Source organism: Pipra filicauda, unplaced genomic scaffold (genome assembly GCF_003945595.2).
Source record: "Pipra filicauda isolate LSUMZ 115617 unplaced genomic scaffold, ASM394559v2 scaffold382_size682953_pilon, whole genome shotgun sequence".
In the NCBI taxonomy this organism is placed as follows: Eukaryota; Metazoa; Chordata; class Aves; order Passeriformes; family Pipridae; genus Pipra; species Pipra filicauda.
The window spans coordinates 45,615-67,305 of record NW_024104512.1 but is presented as its reverse complement, the minus strand read 5'-3'; the positions used below and the strand labels follow the sequence as shown (position 1 = coordinate 67,305).

The following is a 21,691-nucleotide window of genomic DNA, read 5'->3' as shown; positions in this document are numbered from 1 at the left end:
GGACTGCACCAAAAGCCACCATGGCCCAGCACAGCCATGGCTGTGCAGTGGTGGGAGCCTCTGACGTGGCTGTATTTTGGCCTGGTTGTCATCTACTTTAAATATTAAATAAAATTAAACTGTTATCAGACTGATATTAAAGGAAATCATGCAGTCATGGAATCATTAAAGTTGGAAAAGCCCTCCAAGATCAGCCTTCAACCACTGAGTGACAGCAGCCAGGGAATGGCTGGAGCTGTGTCAGGGCAGGCTCAGGTTGGATCTCAGGCAAAGGTTCTTCCCCCAGAGGCTGGTTGGGCACTGCCCAGGCTCCCCAGGACAGTGGGCACAGCACCAAGGCTGCCAGAGCTCAGGGAGGGTTTGGCTGATCCTCTGGGGCACAGGGGGTGACTCTTGGGGCTGGGCCTGTGCAGGGCTGAGGGTTGGACTCCAGGATCCTTGGGGGTCCCTTCCAGCTCAGCACATCCTGGGATTCTGTGAACCATGTCGTGAATTGCCTTCTCTACTCATTTTTTGAACAAGACCAGTTTTAAAAGAGACAAAACAAGCCTGAGCTGCTGTTCAAGCTGCCATCAGCTGGGAAGCCTTTGCAGGCAAGAAGCAAGATAAAAAACTGAAACCCATGAAGACCAAACCATGAAAATTTTGTCAGTGACTTTAATTTGCAGGGTGCTGGAGCCCTCCTGCACAGCAGCCCTGGGAGCCCGTTTGCTGAACGAGGCAGCACCACGGTGCTTATCCATGGGCTTCCAGTTAATATGAGCAATAACTCACCCTGGACTAATTAAGCAGCTCAATTTGTAAAAGAGGCATAAGGGAGTTGGATCCAGGGCGTTTGCTTGAGGAGCACAGTGCAGTGTTTGGGTTTGGGCAGCCGAGCATTGTGGATCCTGCTGTGTCCTTGACACGGCAGCAAATCCAGAGGGTGTGGAGGCAGCGGGGTGTTTGGGGTGGTACCTGTCCCTGTCACCCCCTGTCCAAGCACAATCAACTGTTAACTAACCCAGGGTACCTTTGAGGGCAAGAGGAAATGCTTCTCTTCAAGGTGACACCATACCTGGAGACTGCCAGCTCTGAGCACCCAAATTCCCGATGTCGGTCACCCACCTTCCAGCTTCTAGTGGAAGGTGTCCCTGCCTGTGTCAGGGGCATTGGGATGAGATGAGCTTTAGGGCCTGATGTGAACAGCTCCTCTCTTAAGAACCTTTAGTAATCCTAAAACTTTGTCTAAGTGAGCTGGGCTTGGGTTGCCTGGCTTTGAATGGATCTCAGAGGGGCCGAGCTCACAGAGTCACAGAATCCCAGGATGTGCTGAGCTGGGAGGGACCCCCAAGGATCCTGGAGTCCAACCCTCAGCCCTGCACAGGCCCAGCCCCAAGAGTCCCACCCTGTGCCCCACAGGATCATCCAAATGCTTCTTACCACAATTCAACATGGTTTTTCCATATAAAAACTGTCAAAGGGATGGAATTGGTCATGAGTTGTCTAAGTCTTACTCAAAGTCCTCACTGAAAGATAGAAGAAACCCTTGGAGAACGTTGGGATGGTTTATAAAAAACCCTTCCAGTTGCTTTAAGCTGTTCATTTGATGATGTGTGAGGATGGAAAGGCAGGGGAGAGCCCTGTGTGGAACCAGCCAAGAAGAAGGGAAAGATGGAATGAGAGCACACTGATGGCTGGGACAGAGGGAAACGTGGCAGCACCACACTGGGGTGAACAGGAGAGGCTCTTGGGAACTACTAAACCTGATTAAAGCAGACTTTTTTGGCTCAGAGGGAACTTAGCAAAGATTTTAAAGCTGTCCTAATACCTGCTGAGAAAGCCCAGCCCCAGTGGTGTGTTTATTTACCCAAATTGTTGTGGCTGTTCCTGTCAGAGCAGCAGTGACGTGGCTGCTGTGCAGTCTCTCACATGCCTTACGTGGGTGTCCTCCTGCAAATCTCATCTTGTTTACTTGCCTTTCCTGGAAAATTAAGAAGAAGTGTGGCCACAAAATGAATTTCAAAGTTAGCAAGTAGGAAAGTAAAGCTGTCCTTCCCAGGGAAGACATCTGGAATGACTGGCAGTTGTGAGTGTGTACCTGCACTGCCTATGGAAAATATTTTGACAGCTCAAACTGGAAGCAGACTTAGGAGTTTGGATTTTTTTTTGAAAGAACTGTGGTGTGGAACACAGCTTTGATGCCTTAATGGAATCTAGAGAGCTCAATAATATGTTTCAGGTTTGGATAAAAGAGAGGAAAATTGCTTCTAGCACTTTTATGCTCAAGAAAAACAAAGCCCAAATCATCTCTCTGTGATGTCTAATCTATATTATTTTATCAGTGTGATATCTAAGGGTAGCCTTGGTAGAGCTCGCTGAGACTTCTCAGCTCAGAGAGGAGATCCAGGAAGTCTGCACCATACTCTGAGTTACTTTATATTGACCTTCCTTTAAAATAAAGAACAAAAATTACAGGGAGGTCCAGTTGGGTGGATTGATTTTCCTGGGTGGATGGGTTGATTTTCTTGGTGGATGGCTTGATTTTCAAGGATCATGTGCCCATGGGTCACTGCAACATGCAGGAAGTCAAGGAAAGGTGGCAGGAGGTTTGTGTGGATGAACAAGGAGCTCCTGACAAAACCCACACGTAAAAAAACATTGCAAGGGTGAAAGCAGTCAGATCACCCAGAGGGAATCCAGACATTATCCAAGTGTGCAGGGGTGGGATTGGGAAAGCCAAAGCCTACCTGGAGTTAAATCTGGTGACAGATGTGGAGGGCAACACCAAAAGCTTCTCTGGGTTGATCTATGGTGGAGGGAGAGCAGGGACAGTGTGGGTCTGGTGCTGGAAGGGGCAGGGCAATGGGAGAAGGGTGAGGGCCTCAATGCCACCTTCATCTTGGTCAGACTGGCCCTGAAGAACCCCAGGTCCCCAGGGCCAGAGGGAAAGTCTGGAGCACGGATGACTTGGAGAAGTTGTGTTGACTCTGGAGTAAAGAAGACTTGGAGGAGGATTGTGCTGGGGAATAAATAAACAAACTGGCCATACTCAAATCCAGGGGGCCCGAGGGATGCTGAGGGAGCTGTCTGATGGCACTGAGAGGCCACTCAGTTGTCTTTGGTGCTTGGGAAAGGTGCTTGAGGACTGGAAGAGGGCAAATGTCACCCCCACCTTCCAGAAGGACAGGAAAGAGGGTCCAGGGAATTAAAGGCCAGTCAGCCTCAACTCCATCCCTGGGAAGGTGATGGAGCAACTAATCCTGAAAGCCTTTTCCAAGCATTGGGAGGACAAAAAAGGCGATTAGGAATAGTCCACAAGGGGAAATCAAAGGTGACCAACCTCTGTGATGAGGTGTCGGGCTCAGCGGAGGGGGGACAGCAGGAGATGTTTGTCCTGACATTGCAAAGGTTTGGACTCTGTCTCTCATGACTCCCCCATGGACACAGGGATGAGGTACAGACTGGAGAAGTGCTGGGCTCAGTTGTGATCAGGGCCACTGGTCCATCTAGAGCTGGGAGTTATATATTGTCACAACACAGATGTGTTTGTTCCAGCTTTCTGAGGGCAGACACATGGAGTTGCACAGGGAGGTCAGCACAATCCTCACCCTGGCTCTGTCTCATCCGTGGTCCATCCCTGCTCAGCAGCAACCTTGACTGAAGGTTGGAGAAGTCCAGAGGAGGCCACAAAGTTGATGAGAGGACTGGAGCAGTTCCTCTCTGGAGACAGGCTGAGGAAGTTGGGGCTGTCCAGCCTGGAGAAGAGACAGTTGTGTGGAGACCTCACAGCTCCTTCCAGGGTCTGAAGGGGGCTACAAGGAAGCTGGAGAGGGACTGTTCACCAGGAACTGGAGAGACAGGACAAGAGGGAAAGGGTTCAAACCAAGACAGGTTATGTGTAGATTGGATATTGGGAAGGAATTCTTCCCTGTGAGGGTGGGAAGGCCCTGGCACAGATTGCCCAGAGAAGCTTTCCCATCCCTGGAAGTGTCCAAGGCCAGGTTGGAGCAACCTGGGCTAGTGGAAGGTGTCCCTGCCCACGGCAGGGGGATTGGAATGAGATGAGCTTTAAGTTCCCTTCCAAGCCAACCCATTCTGGGATGCCATAAGGTCCTTCAGGACAGACAGACAGCCCTGCCCAGCTCAGGGGGACCGAGCTGTGACAGTAAAGGCTCAGCCCAGCCTGGCTGGGCAGTGGCAAGCGAGCTGAGATTTAATCTTCGAATCCCCAATTTGCTGCCGATTCCATCCCCGGTGACTCCCAGCAGGAGCCCTGTTAACTGGGGCTGTACAGCTGAAACCCAGCAACAGGGGTTAATTGGTCCCTTTCATCTCCCTTCCTGTGTTGCTTCTCAGCAACAGCTTTGTAGGTTTTTGCTTCTTTTTTAGCATTTTCCCCACCTCTTTATCTCCTTTTTTTTTCTTTCTGTCCTTATCCTTCTCCTGGAGACAGCCTCTTCTGCAGAGACCACTGTGCTGCAGACCAGGAGCAGCTGCTCTGAGGGGGTTTGAGGAAATATTTATCTGGAGATCAGGTGGGGGTGGGAAGGAACCAGCTCAGCATTTATCTGCTGTTGCTCCTTCTTAATTGCAAGTGGAGAGAAAAAGGGATTTTATGTTTCCAGTGATGGGAGGCTGATAACTTCTTTAATTTTACAATCTCCCTCATTCCGGTCTCGTGAGTCACATTGGGAAGGAAAAAAATTGTTGTAAAAGATCACATGAGGTGGTCACCAAACAGCTGCTTTCCTTGGGCCAGGATTCCCCCCCCCCCCCATTCCCAGGATAAGTGAAGCCAAAGACACAAGTTGTCCCACCAGCCCATAAGCTGTGGGCTGGGGTCAGACATCCCTGGTTTCTTGCTGGCTCCTTCCAGCTCTGGCTGGACCCTGGGAGGGAATGAGCTGTGTGTAGGAAGTCTTGCAATCCTAAAATCCCAGAATGGTTTGGGTTGGGAGGGACCTTAAAGCTCATGTCATCCCACCCACCAGCCCAGGTTGCTCCAAACCCTGTCCAACCTGGCCTTGGACACTTCCAGGGATCCAGGGGCAGCCACAGCTTCTCTGCCCAACCTGTGCCAGGGCCTCCCCACCCTCACAGCCAAGAATTCCTTCCCAATATCTCACCTAAATCTCTCCTCTTTATTAACTCAGTGCTTTGGGAAGGTGTCAGGTGGGTTGTGCTCCTGCAGTGAGGTGCAGGAGGTGTTTGTTCTCCCTTCCCCTCAGCTTTGGAGGTGCCCCACTGCAGTGGCCACTTGCTGCCCACATGTCTTTTCTCTTCCTTTTTGGCTGCTGGTAAAAATTCCTGCTGGAAGGAGCTAAGGAATTTCTTCCTCTTCTTGTAGCCATTTGCACTTAATTGTTTTTCTGAAGGAGGAGTAATGATTTGCAGATGGCAGCAGCAGAACCCTGGAAGAACGTGCCTTTCCTTTGGATGTGTCTTTTTTCCGTGGGTTGAAGCCAGGAGATTTAGGAGTCAGGGTGAAGCCACATGAGGTCGAGCACAGAATGCCAGATCTGATCTGCCCAGCTCTGGGTTCTGATTCCTCCTTGCCTTTGGTGGCTCCTCAGGAAGTGCCCCTGAACCTGCCCTTCTGAGCTGCAAACCCCAGCGAGGGCCAGCAGTGGGGTGGTGCTTGGGGGACCCCCCCTGGGGATGTGAGTCATGGACTGACAGCTCAACCTGGGAGATTTGGGGCTCATTATTCTGGCTTTAAATCCTCTGATTAGCCCAGTTCCTACCAGCCCTTGTGATCCTCGAGTGAGTCACCACTTTTCTCCTCAAAGCTGTTTTCTTCCCGTGTTTCCTGCTGGTTTATGGATTTTCCTTGGTTTTATTGAATAGATGAGCTCAGAAATTTATAATCCTTTGGCCAGCAGTGGCTGGGACAGTGGGAATCTCCTTGTGGCTGTGGCTGTGCAGGGTTTGGGTTTGTTCCTGCAGTTCAGAGCAGGTGTAAACCAGCCCTTGGGCTGCGTGTGCCAAACTGCCCTTGCAGCTCAATTCCCGGTTTTAGGGTGAGCAGAGCCTCTTCCGTGGCATTTGTTGCACAGAGTTGGGGAGAAATTAAATATTTAGTCTTAATTAACCTAATTAGTGCAAGAGAGGAGCTCCTGTGGGTGCAGCTCATCCTCTGACAGGGCCTGTCCCTCTCCATCGACAGCAGGGAGACCGTGAAGGACAAGGGGACTTTCTTGTGAGCAAACCCAAGCAAGCCTTGCTTAAAACCTGTTTTAAAATCACTGCTTTTGGAGCAATTTGCCCTGGTGGCAGGGAGGAGGAGGGGGATGTAGGCTGGGGGGCTCCTTCCTGCATCCCAGGGCTGATCCCACCCCCACATCCTCAGTCACACCGTGGCTGTGTCCAGCCTGCAAAGAGAAAAGCTTTTCACTCTTTTTTTTTTTAGGTGAATCTGTTTATTCTACTTATTAAGGACCTAATAACAGCTTGAGCTTCTTTCTGGTGACTAAATATTTTAGTTCTTATCCAATGTCTGGTGAGGTTTGTAGGAATTTTGTGTTGATTTGGAGAGGCATTGCCTTAGGCCCAAAATATGCTGCTTTAACCAGACACACACAAAGGAGTGCTCTGGTCCCCAGAGAGTCCAGAGTGTGGGGATGCCAACCCTGACAAAAGCTCTTCCTAAACAATCCCATGTGTGGATGGGATTACAACATTTTATAACATCCATCTCACCTATCCTGAAAGCTCTCTCTGTGTCTGGCCCCACATCTGGGCCATCTCTGGAGATCTGAGGGACAAAAGTGCCTTCTGAGGGATGAGTCACCTCACCCTGACGTTGGGGGGTGAAGTTCTTTGGGGAGGTGCCTCTCATTCCTTGTGGGTGCAGGAATTTAGGTGATGGGCTTGGTGATGGAAGGGGAAGAGATGCTCCCTGCTGAAGACTTCTTCCTGCTTTAATGCAAACCCCAATATAAGATGAGAGACTGGAAATATAAGAATAGCAGAAGCTGGTCTTGGATTTTGGGAAGGATCTGCCCTCAGGGGGACACTGTGGGCACATGGGCTGGTTGGCTGAGTGGCTGCCTCAGAGTTAACACTCCCAGTTTAGGCTGTTAACTGAACCCCAGCACTAGATTAAGGTGGTGTGGCAGTTGTGGCCCTTGCACAGCCAGGAGGGAGCAGGGTGTCACTTTGGGCACGGCTGTGGCACTTCAGAGCTGGTCTATGGACACATCTGTCCGTGAGTCCTGTGCTGAGGGGACAGGTGACAATGTTGGCTCCAGCCATCCCCTCCCAAGTGCTGCCAGACCTCCACTGCACCCTGATCCTCCAGCCTGGGAGGAGGAGCAGTGCCATCCTTGCAGAAAAAAGAAGATTAAAAATACCCTATGAACGGGTTACAAAAGTATTTGACTTGTCAAAAGCTTTTCACAGAATCCCAGAATGGTTTGGGTTGGAAGGGATGTTAAAACCCATCCAGTCCCACCTGCCCTGGGCAGGGACACCTCCCACTAGCCCAGGTTGCTCCAACCTGGCCTTGGACACTTGCAGGGATGAGGCAGCCACAGCTTCTCTGGGAAATCCATTCCAGGGCCTCCCCACTCTCCCAGAGAAGAATTCCTTCCCAATATCCCGTCTAACCCTGCCCTCTTTTGGTTTAAAGTGCTTTCTTTCAGAGCAGGAGGGGAAAAGCAAGAAAAGAATGGTTTGCAGCTTTCTTTTCCTTTTTTGGTGTGTGAAAACTTAGAGGTTTGGTTTTCATTTAGAAAATGCAAAAAAAGGGAAAACAGTCCCAGTGTGAAAATGAAATATAACAATAGGGTTTGGGCAAAGCAGAGCACTCTGGAGAAAAACAGCCACTACAATTTCATTGTCCTGAGTAATTGTTGCTGCTTTTTGGAGGGAGTCAAACACCCCTAAATTGTGGGTCTGCAAAGAGTGTGGGCTGGGACCCCTGACAATGCAGGAATTAATTGCTACCTTTAAACCATACATTTGTTTAACAGCTGCTATTAGTTCATTTTAAGGGATTTTACAGCTCTGGGACTAGACCCAGCTCCCTCTGCCATCATCACAAGATGCCACTGGCAGCGTCAGGGGTTGGGCTGAGCTTTGTGCAGCACGTGTGTGACCCAGTAAAGTCTGGTCTTAACACAGATGGAGTAAAATCCTGCCTCCCTCCTACATGTCTGGAGCTTAGGAGAGCTTAAGTCAGCTGGGTTTAGTCTGGCTTGCCACTGACCCTGCTGGAGGGGCTCACTGCTGGTTGTGTGGGGTTGGGGAGGAGCATCCCCAGCTAAATGAGGGGTGTGTCCCCTCCCAATGCTTCCAGTCAGACCTGAGGAGCTTCAGGAGAGCAGGGTCTGTGTTTCTTCAGGGTACCTTTATCTGGGACTGGTGAGAATTAAAAGAAATTTGGAAATGTTAGTATGTTTTCATGGAAATGAACTTCCTGGGACCTGGCAAGTCCACCCTGACTGGGCTGTGTCTCCTTGCTGGGATTTCTGCTGGACCTTCTCTGCCAGCCCCTTTCTCGCTGGACCCAGGCTGGGCTTGGACTCCTGGCTGGCACAAAGCCCAGGGCAAAGCTGGGATTTAGGAATTGGATCACCCCAAACACCTTCATAGAATCCTGGAGTGTTTTGGGTTGAAAGGGATCTTAAAGCTCACCTTGTTCCAACCCTGACACCTTCCACTAGCCCAGGTTGCTCCAAGCCCTGTCCAACCTGGCCTTGGACACTCCCAGGGATGGGGCAGCCACAGCTTCTCTGGGCAAAGAGAAGCTTTTTCCCTCAAGATTTTCTTATGGCAGGAGGGTGTTGGAGACCTGGGGAGCGTGTGGGTCTCTGGGAAGGCTGAGTCATGTGTCTCTGGTGAAGACATCTGTCCCAGGAGTAATTATAGCGAGATGAAAACCAGCAGTGACAAGCTCTGTACCAGCAGTTGGAGCTCAGATTCTCATTTCATGCTGCAGAAGGATGAGTAATTCTAAATAGCTCTAAAGACATTTAAAAGCACCCAAACCATGACAGACAGAACAGAGCAAATGAGAACAAGGTAAGTTATTAAATGCTTTGTGAGCAGATACAAAGCCCTGTTATCAACGGGATGCTGATACAGGGTTGTCATTGTGCAGTGTCCCTGGAATGTGCTGCTCTGCTGTGGGGCAGGTTTGGTGACACCACAGCGGATCCTTCCTTTCCCAGCAGAGCTGGAGGCTTTGGCAGCATCATCAGCTCTGAGCTGGGTCAGGTGGTGATGAAAACCACAGGATCCCAGAATGTGCTGAGCTGGAAGGGACCCCCAAGGATCATGGAATCAAGCCCTCAGCCCTGCACAGGCCCAGCCCCAAGAGTCACCCCCTGTGCCTGAGAAAAAGGAGCCTCCAGACTCCATGGCAGTGCTTGGTTTGGATGGAATTACTGGTTGTGTAACCCCTGTAGATGCACCCACTTGGACACCTCGGAGAGCACGGCCTGAGTGAGTGGTCCTGTGGTGAGGGAGGATGAAGGTGAGCTGGGGGGCCACTGCTCTGCTCCCACCTTGGCTCCTGACTTTGTCATGACTTTCAATCCAGAGTTCCAGTTCTTGAACACTGGGCTGATTGTCCTGGAAATGTTGTCGTTGGCTCAGTGTCTCACAGAGTCACAGAACGTGCTGAGTTTGAGGGACCCCCAAGGATCATCAGTCCAACCCTCAGCCCTGCACAGGCCCAGCCCCAAGAGTCACCCCCTGTGCCCCAGAGGATCAGCCAAACCCTCCCTGAGCTCTGGCAGCCTTGGGGCTGTGCCCACTGCCCTGGGGAGCCTGGGCAGTGCCCAACCAGCCTCTGGGGGAAGAACCTTTGGCTGAGATCCAACCTGAGCCTGCCCTGACACAGCTCCAGCCATTCCCTGGCTGCTGTCCCTGGTCCCCCCAGAGCAGAGCTCAGTCCCTGCCCCTCCTCTGCCCCTGCCCAGGAATTGGAACTGCAGTGAGGTCTCCCCTCAGTCTCCTCTGCTCCAGCTGAACATTCCAAGTGCCCTCAGCTGCTCCTGGGGTGGTTTCCCCTCCAGGCCCTGGTGCAGCTGCTCCATCGTGGGGCTTTCAAGAAAGTCCTTATTAAAAAAATCCAGGGGAACCACAGGATGATGGAAGGAGTCTTGCTGTGAGAGAAAGCTTGGAACACCCAAACATGCCAAGAAGGCAGGAGGAGAACCCCAACCTGTCCCTGTCTGGGCTGCCCTTGGCAGTCAGGAAGGTGGGAGCATCCAGCAGATTTATCCCTGCCTCCAGCAGGATGTGGATCAGCAGGATGTGGATCAGCAGGATGTGAGCCAAAGCTCACCTTTACAGGGGACATCAACGAGCAGCTTCTCGTTAAACTAATGGAGCAGAGCTGAGAGGGACTTTGCAGCCCCAGAGCTTCACAAGAGCAGATCCTTTTGCACCTGGATGCATCTTTTTAATTAAAAAACGAGTTTTGCCAGCGTTTTCTGCTGGAAACCTCAGCCTTGGGAGGTGTTGATGATGGCAGAGGCACCTTCCAGGTGAAGCCCTGCTGAGTTTGGCACGTGGGACCATGTTTAGAGCTGATTTAAAGCCTGTTGGAGTGGATGGGAGCATTCCCATTTTCCTTCAAGGACTTGGCTCACACTTTAGAAGTGTAATTTGAAGTGGAGCCAGACTGTGGCCCAGGCTTCATTTTAAAGGGAATTTGGCTGATGGCTTTTCATTGCTTTAAGGGCTGCAGTGACTTTAGGGCTGCCTGGTGACTCACAGGTGAAAAAATAAAATAAAATAAAATAAAATAAATAAAATATCTTAACATGCTGGTATGACTTGCAAAACCATGAGTAGTGTTGGAGCAGCCCTTCTGAATAACCTTGGAGGAGCAGAGAGATGCATCAAAGGCTCAGCCCCTGAGGCTGCAGCAATGGGCACTTTGTCCAGCAGAAAAATTTGGGGACATCAATCTGGAAGCAAACAAAGAGGGATCTTCTGAATTTCTGTTTTGCTTCCATCTCTTCTGGCTTTGTGTTTTCACAGGAAATGTCTATATTTATCATTTTGTCCCGGTACCAAGCCCAGGGATGCAGATGAATGAGGGACAAATAAAGATTGGTGTTGAAATCTGAACAAATGGACGAGAAGTGACTCATAAAACTGGGGATGACCCGAGGAGACAGAACTGCTCATGGTCTCTTTTCTTCTGCCTTGTTCCCTTTGTACATTCCCATTTCCAAAACTCATTATTTCTATTTGGGTTTGGAAATGCCTATCAGAAAAACCTGAAAAATTTCCAAACGCTGAAGTTGAAAAGTGCAGACTTGATGAGGATCTTTTGTTGCACCAAATCTGAAATTTTGCTCCATTCACAGCTTTCATTTTTATTGTTGGTTATTGGGAATTTTGAACTTAGTGCAAACACAGGAATACAGACATTCTCCACTCTGATGAGCTCTAAATGAGACTCATCCATGGTCTTGGAATGCTCCTGGAGCTCTGGCAGCCTTGGGGCTGTGCCCACTGCCCTGGGCAGCCTGTTCAATGCCCAGCCACCCTCTGGGGGAAGAACCTTTCCCTAAAATCCAGCCTCCCCCTCCCCTGGCACAGCTCCAGCCGTTCCCTCAGGTCCAAGCACATGTGGGCTGTAAATCTGTTCTTGAAAACGTGTCCTGTGCTGCTGCTCTGGGTTTTGTAGCCTCTGTCATGCCTTTTGAAAGGAAGAAAATAGAAGGAGCTGCTTCAGCAGGAAGGTTATTAGTGCTGGGCTGCCCTTGAATGGCGAGTCTCGGATTTGGAGGCAAAAGCTGAAATGAGACATTTTCCATTTTATGATTCAGTCTGTGGAGAGAGTCCTTTTAATCTCAATTTAATGAAAGTCGGCTCAGGACGTGTGAGTGACTGAGTGCCTGGAGAGACAGGAGGAAAGCCTGAAGAGGGCTCAAAGCAAGATGGATCTCTCCTTTAGAGGAGGCTGAATTTGGAATGTGGCTGGGTAACCACCACAGTCTTGTTTGTAAGTATGTGATGCTTCATTTACAGCATTTGTGTTTGGAAATGCATTTCAAGAAAACATGGAAAATTTCCAAAAACTGAAGTTGAAAAATGTAGACGTGATGAGGATCTTTTGTTGCACCAAATCTGAAATTTTGCTCCATTCACAGCTTTCATTTTTGTTATCATTTATGGGGAATTTTTAACTTGATGCAAACACAGGAATACAGACGTTCTGATGAGCTCTAAATGAGGCTCAATCCATTGTCTTGGAATGTTCCCTGAGCTCTGGCAGCCTTGGGGCTGTGCCCACTGCCCTGGGGAGTCTGGTCAGTGCCCAACCAGCCTCTGGGGGAAGAACCCAGATGGCTTTTGGGAAATGGCTCCTATTCCTGGTGGAAAACGTGGCAGAATGGATTGACTCAGTGACAGTCACACCAGGAGCTCCCACCTTGTCCAGTCTCTCAGACCAAACTAACAGAGAACAGCCTGGTCTCATTGTTCACTTCAGCCTCTGCCCTCCTGCTACAACACAGGGGGGGCTTTTCCCACAGCCCTTCCCCAGGTACAGAGTTTCTGGAGTGTTCTGAGCTCCCACCCATCCCACCAAGGCAGGAGGCTCCTCTGGGACTTGATCTTGTCCTTCAGATCTTCACTGGTGCCTCCCCAAAGTCCATCAGAAAGCCCTGCACAGCAGGTCCCTTGTCCTTCCCACTGTGTTGTAACAGGTGACTTCCAGTATGTTGATCCAACTGAGGGGCCAGGGCTGTGCAGGGGTGGCCCAGGGCTGTCTCAGCAGCTGTGGTGCCCTGACCTGATGAACATCTAGGCAGTTGTGCACCAGGAACTTGGCCGGAGGGGTGGGTGACATCATGGAGAGCTTTAAACTTGCTGCTTTTTGAGGACGTGGCAAAGCCATTTTGTCCCCACAGGGTGGGACAGTTAATCCAGGCTCTTCTGCCTGTGGAAGCCTCTCCTTGCTGGGAGCTGCCAGGAGCACTGGAGCAGCACCAGAGCTTTTGCTGGCTTTGTGTCCCAGTCCAGAACAAAGCACTTGTTGCCTTTGGGTGTCGATCTCACCAACAGCCTGGGAGGTCCTGCTGAACTGCTTCAGAAGGTGGCCAAGCACAGCAGGACCTCCCTGTGGTGGTGCTGCACCAGGGATGCTGTGCCAGCTGCACCCACACCACGTGGGCTCCTCATTGCCCTTTTCCTCCTGTATTTTCTTCATCTGGAAGCTCTCACTCTTCTTCCATGAAGCCACACTGCCCACACCTCAGCTGCTCCCTGGCGACAGATGATGTGGAGGAGCTGTTGAGGAACAGAGTGAAACCCAGCTGCATCCACCAATCCTCTAGGAAGGGAGCTGCTGGCATGGAAAAATCATAGAAACATAGAATGGTTTGGGTTGGAAGTGAACTTAAAGATGGATTTGTTCCATCCCCCTGCTGTGGGCAGGAACATCTTGCACTAGCCCAGGTTTCTCAGAGCCTGGTCCAACCTGGCCTTGAATTCTCTGGGTGGGGAATTCCTGACTAAGAAATCCCTGCTCTTCCCTGGACTCTGCTCTCTGGCTGTAACTGAGGGATGGGAGAGGAATTCACCTCCTGAGCAGCCTGGCCTTCCCTGCCAGCTCCACTTATCCCTCCCCAGTCCGGGAGCTGCTGGAAGGGGATGGGATGGAGGAAATGGCTTTCCCACAGGACACTGAGCCCAGAGCAGGATGTGTGATGAGCTGTACAAATGATCTTCCTGGAAATGTCTGATTAGAGGATAATCACCATTTTCCTACTTCTTGGTGGGTTTAGAAGCTCTCAGTTAACAGGGAATGGTCACTATTTTCTTTGTGCTGGGATAAAATATCTGAGTGTGTGTGTGTTCCTGGCTACAAAAACCATGGATTGTTTTGATCAACAAAAAGGATTCCACATGAGCTATTTTATGGCTCTGTAATGACTATTGGGGTGACAATCTGAATCTGCATTGTGGGCTTTTATCCCTTCCACTGCACTTATCCCTAACTGGGAGATCAAGGACAGGAGGAGCCAGGGAGGAAGATAAGGACCGAGCTGCTGTTGTGAAAGTGCAATCTTGAAATCCTCCTGTGCTGAGTGGGATGTAGTGCTGCCAGGGTTGTTTTGCACTGACTCAGGGCATTGTTATTCTACAGGTTTTCTTATTCTTAATTAGTGACTTTAGAAAGGGATGTAGGATGAAAATAGAAACAAATGGATATTAGGTGATCTTAAGGGACTGCGCAGCTGTGGACTTAGAACTGAAATTCTTACCATTTATTGCGTATTTAGTGAGAGTTTTACACAGACCATGATGAGGGAAAGCACAGGAGTGGTAACACATGTATCAAATAAATAAACAGCATCCTGTCAGATAAATGCAGGAAAGTGTTCCTGTGTTTTTAGCACTGTCCCTGTGCTGCCCATTTCATGCAAAATATATAATATCAGTTCCTAAACTTTGTAAATAAACCAATCCTCGAGTCCATGACCTGTCCAGAGGTGGTTTGGTTTGCTTTGATCCAAAGCCTTTGGATGAAGCTCCTGCAGCTCTTTGGGAAATGAGTGTTCCCACCAATACTTACAGTTTAATTCACTCGAGAGATGTGACTGCTCGGGAAAACGGAGCCTTTATTGCCTGTCAGAATTCCTTAAGGTTTATCCCTCCACACCTGGCAGTGTGCCTGTGTTGCTCAGCTCTCTTCTCCTGCTTCAGCTGTGTTAGAACTTCACTGAAAACCTTTGATCAGCTGAAGCAGAGACTGAGCTTTAAAAGATTCCCAACTTTGTCTTCCTTGTCCACCAGCCTGTTGTTCTTACACACCCCGACCACATGCAGGGCCTTTTGTGCTCTTCTGTGACCAAAGGGAATATGTGCCCTGATCCATCTCGGAATCACACATGGATGGTCCCACCTCCTCCGTGCTCTGAGGAACCTGGAAACACCTCAGAGCTGGTTTTCAGTCTGGTCCCTGTGGACACCAACTGTCCAGGAATAATTTTACAGTGTCTGTGAAGAGGGAAAGAATAAAGAGTTCTTGGAGGATGAGCAGTGATCTGACTTGGAGAACTTCTAAAGGATCTTCTCCTCAACTGGAAAAACTCACAGGGCTCAAAGATTACAAATATATGAAAGACACTCTAGTAGGCACTTAAATTTGAAACATTTCTAAAGGCCTTGCAGTAAGAAAAAATTCCTTCTATTCCAGGATCTTGGAAGGGCCTCGGGCATTGCAGTAGGAACCATCCAGGTGTTGTGACAGCCCCTCTCCTCACGTGGTGGTATCTCAGTTGGACTGCAGGGGTTGGACAAGGAGAAGACAAAGGCAGATAGCACAGAAAATACCTGTCAAGGTGCTCAGTGGAAGAACCAGGGCAAGATCTCACACCTCTCTACCTCAGCCCAGTGGTGTCCTCCCGGTGACCTCCACACATCTGCCTCGAATTGTAGGGTAATTCAGGCTGGAAGGGACTTTTGGAGGGTTGTAGTTCACTTCCAGCTCCAAGCTGGCCAAGCTTCAGGATCAGGATCAGCTCAGCCAACACTTCCCTCCCCCAGTGGTGGGACACAGGAGCAGGACTGGGCCAGGTTGGTGGCAGGCAGAGGTGGCAGAGGTGGCTGTGGCTCTGCTGGGGAAAGGTTGCTGCTGCTCTGGAGTTACCTGAGATCTCCTGAAGGAGCTGTGACCAGAGGTGCTCTTGTTCCAGTGGGTTGGGTCACCCTGCACAGTGCAATCCTAAATGTGTTCTGCCCTCAGTGGCTTTGGTTGAGTTACATTTATGGAGGGCTCATGAAGCTGCTCTGCCAGCAGACCTGGAGTGTTTTCTTCAGGGCCCCTGTGATGCTTTAATTATGATGAATAATCCAATAATAATTATAAATAATAAATATAATTATAAATAATAAATATAATTATAAATAATAAGTGCAATTATAAATAATTATAAATAGAAATTTAATTATTAGAAATAATATTATAATGTTATAAATGCTCCATGAGAGCATGAATTGACCAAGATACATTTGCATGTGTCTTGTTTTTGTACCATGGAGGACACAACACCCGGGTGTGCAGGAATATCCACCCCATCCCTCGTCAAATCCATGGAATCCTTCCTGTGTTCAGCAGCTGCTGCTGCTTAGAGAGGGATCTGAAACCCTGGCTCTGGGAAAGACAGTGGGAATTGTGCTGTTGGGCTCAGGGAGGGCAGGAATTAACATCCAAACAGGGCTTTGCTCAAGGTTAGGTTGTGTTAATGCTGTTGTTAATGAAAAGAGGGCTCAGCTCTGGTTTTAATCAGTTCTGTGCATAACAGGAGGGAAGAATCATTTTGCATCAGACACATTTTTGCTTCCATCCCCTTCCAAATCTGTCCCCAGTCATTGCACAGCCTTGGTCCTCCTGGCTGTTCTTTTTGTGTGCTGTTGGAAAGGTGGAATTTCTGGCTGCTGGGAGCAAGGTCAAGGGCTCTGAAGGCAGTGGCCATTCACCCAGAGTGTGTCTGCACCAAAAAAGAGCCCCCAAAGTGTGTCTACATCAAGAAAAGAGCCCCCAAAGCATTATCTCCATAAAGGAAATGCTGTGGTCTTCATTAAACCAACATCTAATGCTGAGTACAAGCCCTGGCCACTTGCTCTGGAAACACCTGGAGAGGAAAGAGAGAGTCCAGCTGGAAGGGCCACCGAGGCAATGGGATGGTCTTGGAGTGTCTGAGGGACAGATGAAGCAGCTGCAGCACAGTTATCACCCCAAGTGCTGCCCTCAGACACAGGACTTCCAAATTTAAAATCAGAAGTGGATCTCAGAGGCTGTTCTGTCCTGATGGGAAATGTTCCTGGAGTTGGCCTGGCTTGAAGGAGTGATGTTCAAGAGCTGATGGTGCCTGCCAGGAGATGAGCAGCAGTTATTCATCCCAGAGGGCCTTTGCACAACACTTTACCTGCACAGGCACTGCAATTTTAACATCATTTAGTGGAGCTCTGTGCCAGCCCATCATCTGTGGGGTTTGGGATGATGGTTCAGGCTTTCAGCTTCCGTCCTTGCTTCGAGTTGCAAAGCATTCATTATTTCAGACCACGAAAGAGGGGATTTTAACAGTGCCAGAGAAAATAAGCAGATGGTGGAGTGAATGGCAAAAACATGACAGGACTGCCCTGGTCTCCAACCATCTGTTTTGGGCCTCAGTGGGTGTTTGGACCTCGGGTGGATGTTTGGAGCTTGCACACACTCAGTCCATGGGCAGCAGGCACGGGGCTGGGAAGGGACAGGGGCATGACCAGCCCACAGATGAGGATCTGACCTCAGGGAAACAGGGGCAGATCCTTGTTCCCCTCTGTGACAAGGAGTTCTGAATTCCACCCACCCCAGCTGAGCTGGCTGTGGTCCCCCTGCAGTGACAGTGGGTGAGGGCTCAGTGTCACTCGGGGGTTTGGCAGGACCCCTCTGGCTCCCTCTGACCCTTCTGCACGTCAGGGCTGAGCATCTCCTGCTGCCCGACCCAACTAAAGTGCAGCAATAAAATTCAGGGTGGAGCTGTGTCCAGCTCTGGGGTCCCCAGAACAGAGAGGACATGGACCTGCTGGAGAGAGTCCAAAGGTGATCAGAGGGATGGAGCAGCTCCGCTGGGAGGAAAGGCTGGGAGAGTTGGGATTGTTCAGCCTGGAGACAAGAAGGCTTTGGGGTGACCTAATTGTGGCCTGTCACTACCTGAACAGGCTCCAAAAGAGCTGGAGAGGGAGTTTTGACAAGGGCCTGGAGTGACAGGACAATGGGGAATGGCTTCCCACTGCCAGAGGGCAGGGTTAGATGGGATACTGGGAAGGGATTCCTCCCTGTGAGGGTGGGGAGGCCCTGGCACAGGTTGCCCAGAGAAGCTGTGGCTGCCCCTGGATCCCTGGAAGTGTCCCAGGCCACGTTGGAGTGACCTGGTCTGGTGAAAGATGTCCCTGCCCATGGCAGGGAGTGGAATTGGATCATCTTTAAGGTCTTTTCCAACTCAAACCATTCTGGGACTCTGTGACTCCTTATATCACTTTTTTAGTGCATTTTTTTCAGTTGCAGTGGTGAATTGTTCTCTCTACAAACTTCCTACAGAGCTCTCTGTGTTCCTGTGGGGTAAAGATGATCCTATCAGAGAATCCCAGAACATGCTGAGTTAGAAGTGACAGGACAGAGGGAATGGCTTCCCACTGCCAGAGGGCAGGGTTGGATGGGATATTGGGAAGGAATTGTTGGCTGGGAGGGTGGGGAGGCTCTGGCACAGGTTGCCCAGAGAAGCTGTGGCTGCCCCTGGATCTCTGAAAATGTCCAAGGCCAGGTTGGAGCAACCTGGGTTAGTGGAAGGTGTCCTTGCCCGTGGAACTGGATAAGCTTTGAGGTCCCTTCCAACCCAAACCATTCCATAATTCTGGGATGATTTTTCAAAAGCACATTTGTACCACTGGCTCAGACACATCCAGCTCCCTCAGTGGCAGCAGGCCCAGGGTACACTGTACACCAGGCACACTGTACACCAGCCATGGGCTCTGAACCCCTCTGAAGAGGAACAAGATGTAAAACTGAGGTAGAGAGCCTTAGATAAACTGCCAGCTCATTTCCACACTGTCCCACAGCCTTTCCAAGCATAAGGAATGAGGAAGATGGGGGCCAAAATGTTGGAGAGCTTAGGAAACGTTGTCAGCCTGGCTTTGAGCGTTGAGAAGGTGCAAAGTACCTCCTGTGTGTGTGTTCATGTGTGTGTGGACTCACAGACCCCACCCCAGATCATGTTCCCTCTGCCTTTGCCTCCTCTTGTTCCGAGCTCACGAGCTGCTCTTTTGAGGAGTTGTTTGAGCAGGTTCTGCAGAGAGGATGGGCTGAGTCACAGTCACTCACATCCCTCTGGGAACATCCCTGGAGGAGCTTGGCTCCCTCCCAGCCCCTTCCCCATCAGGCTCTGCTGGGAGGAGATCTGTGATGCCAGATCCCAAATGCTGCAGTTGGGATGTGCTGGAGTTGAGAGGCCTGGAAGGAGCTTGGTGGAGCTGGGTCCTGTCAGCTCAGGAGCTGCTCCATCACACCCCAAGCTGTCTCTGCACAAATAATTCTGCTTCAGAACCACCTCTGATGGTTCAGATGATCCATGGCATGTTCCCCCCTCCTCCTGCCACTCCCTGCATGGAATAGTGTTAGTCCAAAGAACCATCTACAGATAATTCTCTCTGAAGGCTTTTTGGGCATGAAAAATAGATCAAAATTCTGTTGAGCTATTTATGCTGCTTTATTTTTACAGCTTTGACAGAGATGGGAATAGGAAAATGAGATCAAGATGCTTTTGGTACATTACTGGAAACAGAGCAATAAAAAAAAAGAGCAACCTCCAAGCAGTTCAGGGTCAGATCCTGCAGGTAATTTCTGTACCAGGAGTGTGTAAAACCCAGCAGGTTCTGCTCCTTCTGAGGGCTTACAGGGATTGTTGGTGCTCTTTTGAAGGCACTTGTCTTTTAGGAGTCTGTAATAATCTTTGCATTATACTGTTACAACATAATCAGGTCCTTGTCATGCTGCCAAGCCTGATAACATCAGAGCACTGAGGAATTGCAGCTCTAAACTTATTAGGAAGACCCAGATCCATCCCAAGGTATTTCCAGAGCACTGGAGCTCTGTGCTCTGCAGGGATGTGCTCTCAGCCAGGTGGCAGCTGGGGGGGACAGATTTTTGGCTCCAGCTCCAGCAAAGACTGGGAGTCCAGGTGTGAGAGCATCTCTCCCAGTGTTCTCAAGATGGGATTTAAAAATACTCTGTTCCTCTTTAAAAAAAAAAAAAAAAAAATTGGGAGCACTAAACCGACAGAGCTACAGTGGCTCTGCTATAGTTTAATTTTGCAGCAATTAAAGCACCAATCTCGATGCACTGGGAAGCAAAAAGCTGCTTTTCAGCTGTTTTTCCAAGCCAGGAGGATGTGGGCACTTGTCATTCCAAGGAATCCTCCCCACGCTGAGCTTTGTGATCAGAGTCTTTTAATTCCAGCTTCCCACCAAGGCCATTCTCACGTTTTACCTGGTGATAAAGTCAAATCCATACCTATGGCATGTCTTGTGTTGTAGGTGATGCACTATTTAGGAGGGGTTGTGTTGCATTTGTTGGGGAAGCACAGCATAAATTTTTCCTTGGAAAAGCCTCCAGCTGGAGCAAACTCCCCTCTAGGGAGGTGTCAGCCCTGCTCTGCACTGGGGGGAATCTTGCTTTATTCTGACCTCTGCAAAACCTCAGATGTTAAACTGTTTATGGTCCTTGCTGAGTTAAGAGGGTGAAAAGTGGTTATTCCCCAGTGTTGCTGCAGGTTGGGGTTTGTGGAGTGGGTTGTGCACCTGCTTTGGCATTTTAAAGTAGTCATTCTGTAAGGAATTAATTCAGTCCTCTCAGAAGGAAAGGTAAGACATTTGGGCACTGGACAATTTGGGCATTTCTCTTATTGCTCTGGCACAAGACAGACAGGAGCCTGTCCAAAGTATCATCTGTAAGGATAAAAAGTGAGAAAAGGAATGCCAAAAAGGAGAAAGAGAATGATTTTTTTAAAATCTATTATAACCCTCTCCTCCCACTTCCATCCTCTGCTGGGCTGAGATGGTCAGGTTTGGATATGATCCATTCAAAATTCCTATTTTAAGGAGATGGCACATCATTACCCTGCCTGATCTTGTTGGAAACGATAGAACTTTTAAAATTACTTTACTTAATGGTTTTAATCAACTTTTAATTAATTGTTTTAATTAATCATAACCAATATCGATTAATTATAAATAGTGTGTTATTCTTAAATTGCTTACTCTTAATTCCTCTTATCCAGAATTTAGCAAAGTTGTCATAAGGTACTTCTGTGGGCAAATAGCTTGGGAAAAGTAATGAAATTTTAAGTTTTGATAAACTAACTCTGATCTGCTTCAGTGAACAAAGCCTGGGAGGGAAGGATGGACTGTTGGACATCTGGAATGCAGAATTTATGGACCACAAGGACGTTTTGCAGAAATAAAAAGATAACAGACTCAGTATTCATGTTGGAAACTCCCTAACAGAGGAAAAAGGTCCAAAAAAGACTAAAAATATGAACTAATTGACATGAACAGTGAGGAATTAATAACCAATAGTGGATAGAATACTGATTAATGAACGAGAATTATGTAGTTCAGAACCAATGAACATTAATTACTTTGTTTGCTAAAATGCATAAAGAGGTGAAAAAGTTTTGCATCAGGGTCTGTGTGGAGGCCAAGATTTTGCTGGTCACACACAAACCTCCTGGCCAAGAATAAAGTAATTTATGCTCATTAACACTAAAAAGAGTTTTATTATGCTGATAATTTTGGAAGGATTTAGTGACAATTTGGCTTTTTGGCCCTGATCCTCTGGGAAGGGTTTTCCAGGGGCTCATGACAGAGGAAAGAAACCCACAGGTGCAGCAATGAAAGTCCTTTCTCTGTTTCAGCAGGATGTGGAGTCTCCTTTGCTTTTTCCCAGAGGTTTCCAAGGGAATTCATTAGTTCAGGATGAAGCTGTGTTGGGATTTCCAACAGGATCCCAGAATGTGCTGAGTGTGTGGTTCCTTAACTCACCTTAATTCAGCTCCCCACTCTGGTGGTTCCAGGGGAGAGTGGCATTTACAGGAGACTGGAGGAGCATTTCAGTGATGATATAGGACACAACATCTATCTCTCTATAAATATACACATAAAAATATGGAATATCAGCCAGCCTGCTGGGGCTGAGGGT

The 21,691-nt window shown here is 49.1% G+C and overlaps 1 protein-coding gene across 1 annotated transcript in view; it reads left to right on the top strand.

The window, feature by feature from the left end:
- GALNT17 (polypeptide N-acetylgalactosaminyltransferase 17) overlaps nt 1-21,691 on the top strand; it is a 217,027-nt gene that overhangs the window by 171,326 nt on the left and 24,010 nt on the right. The gene's annotated exons all lie outside the window — the stretch shown is intronic.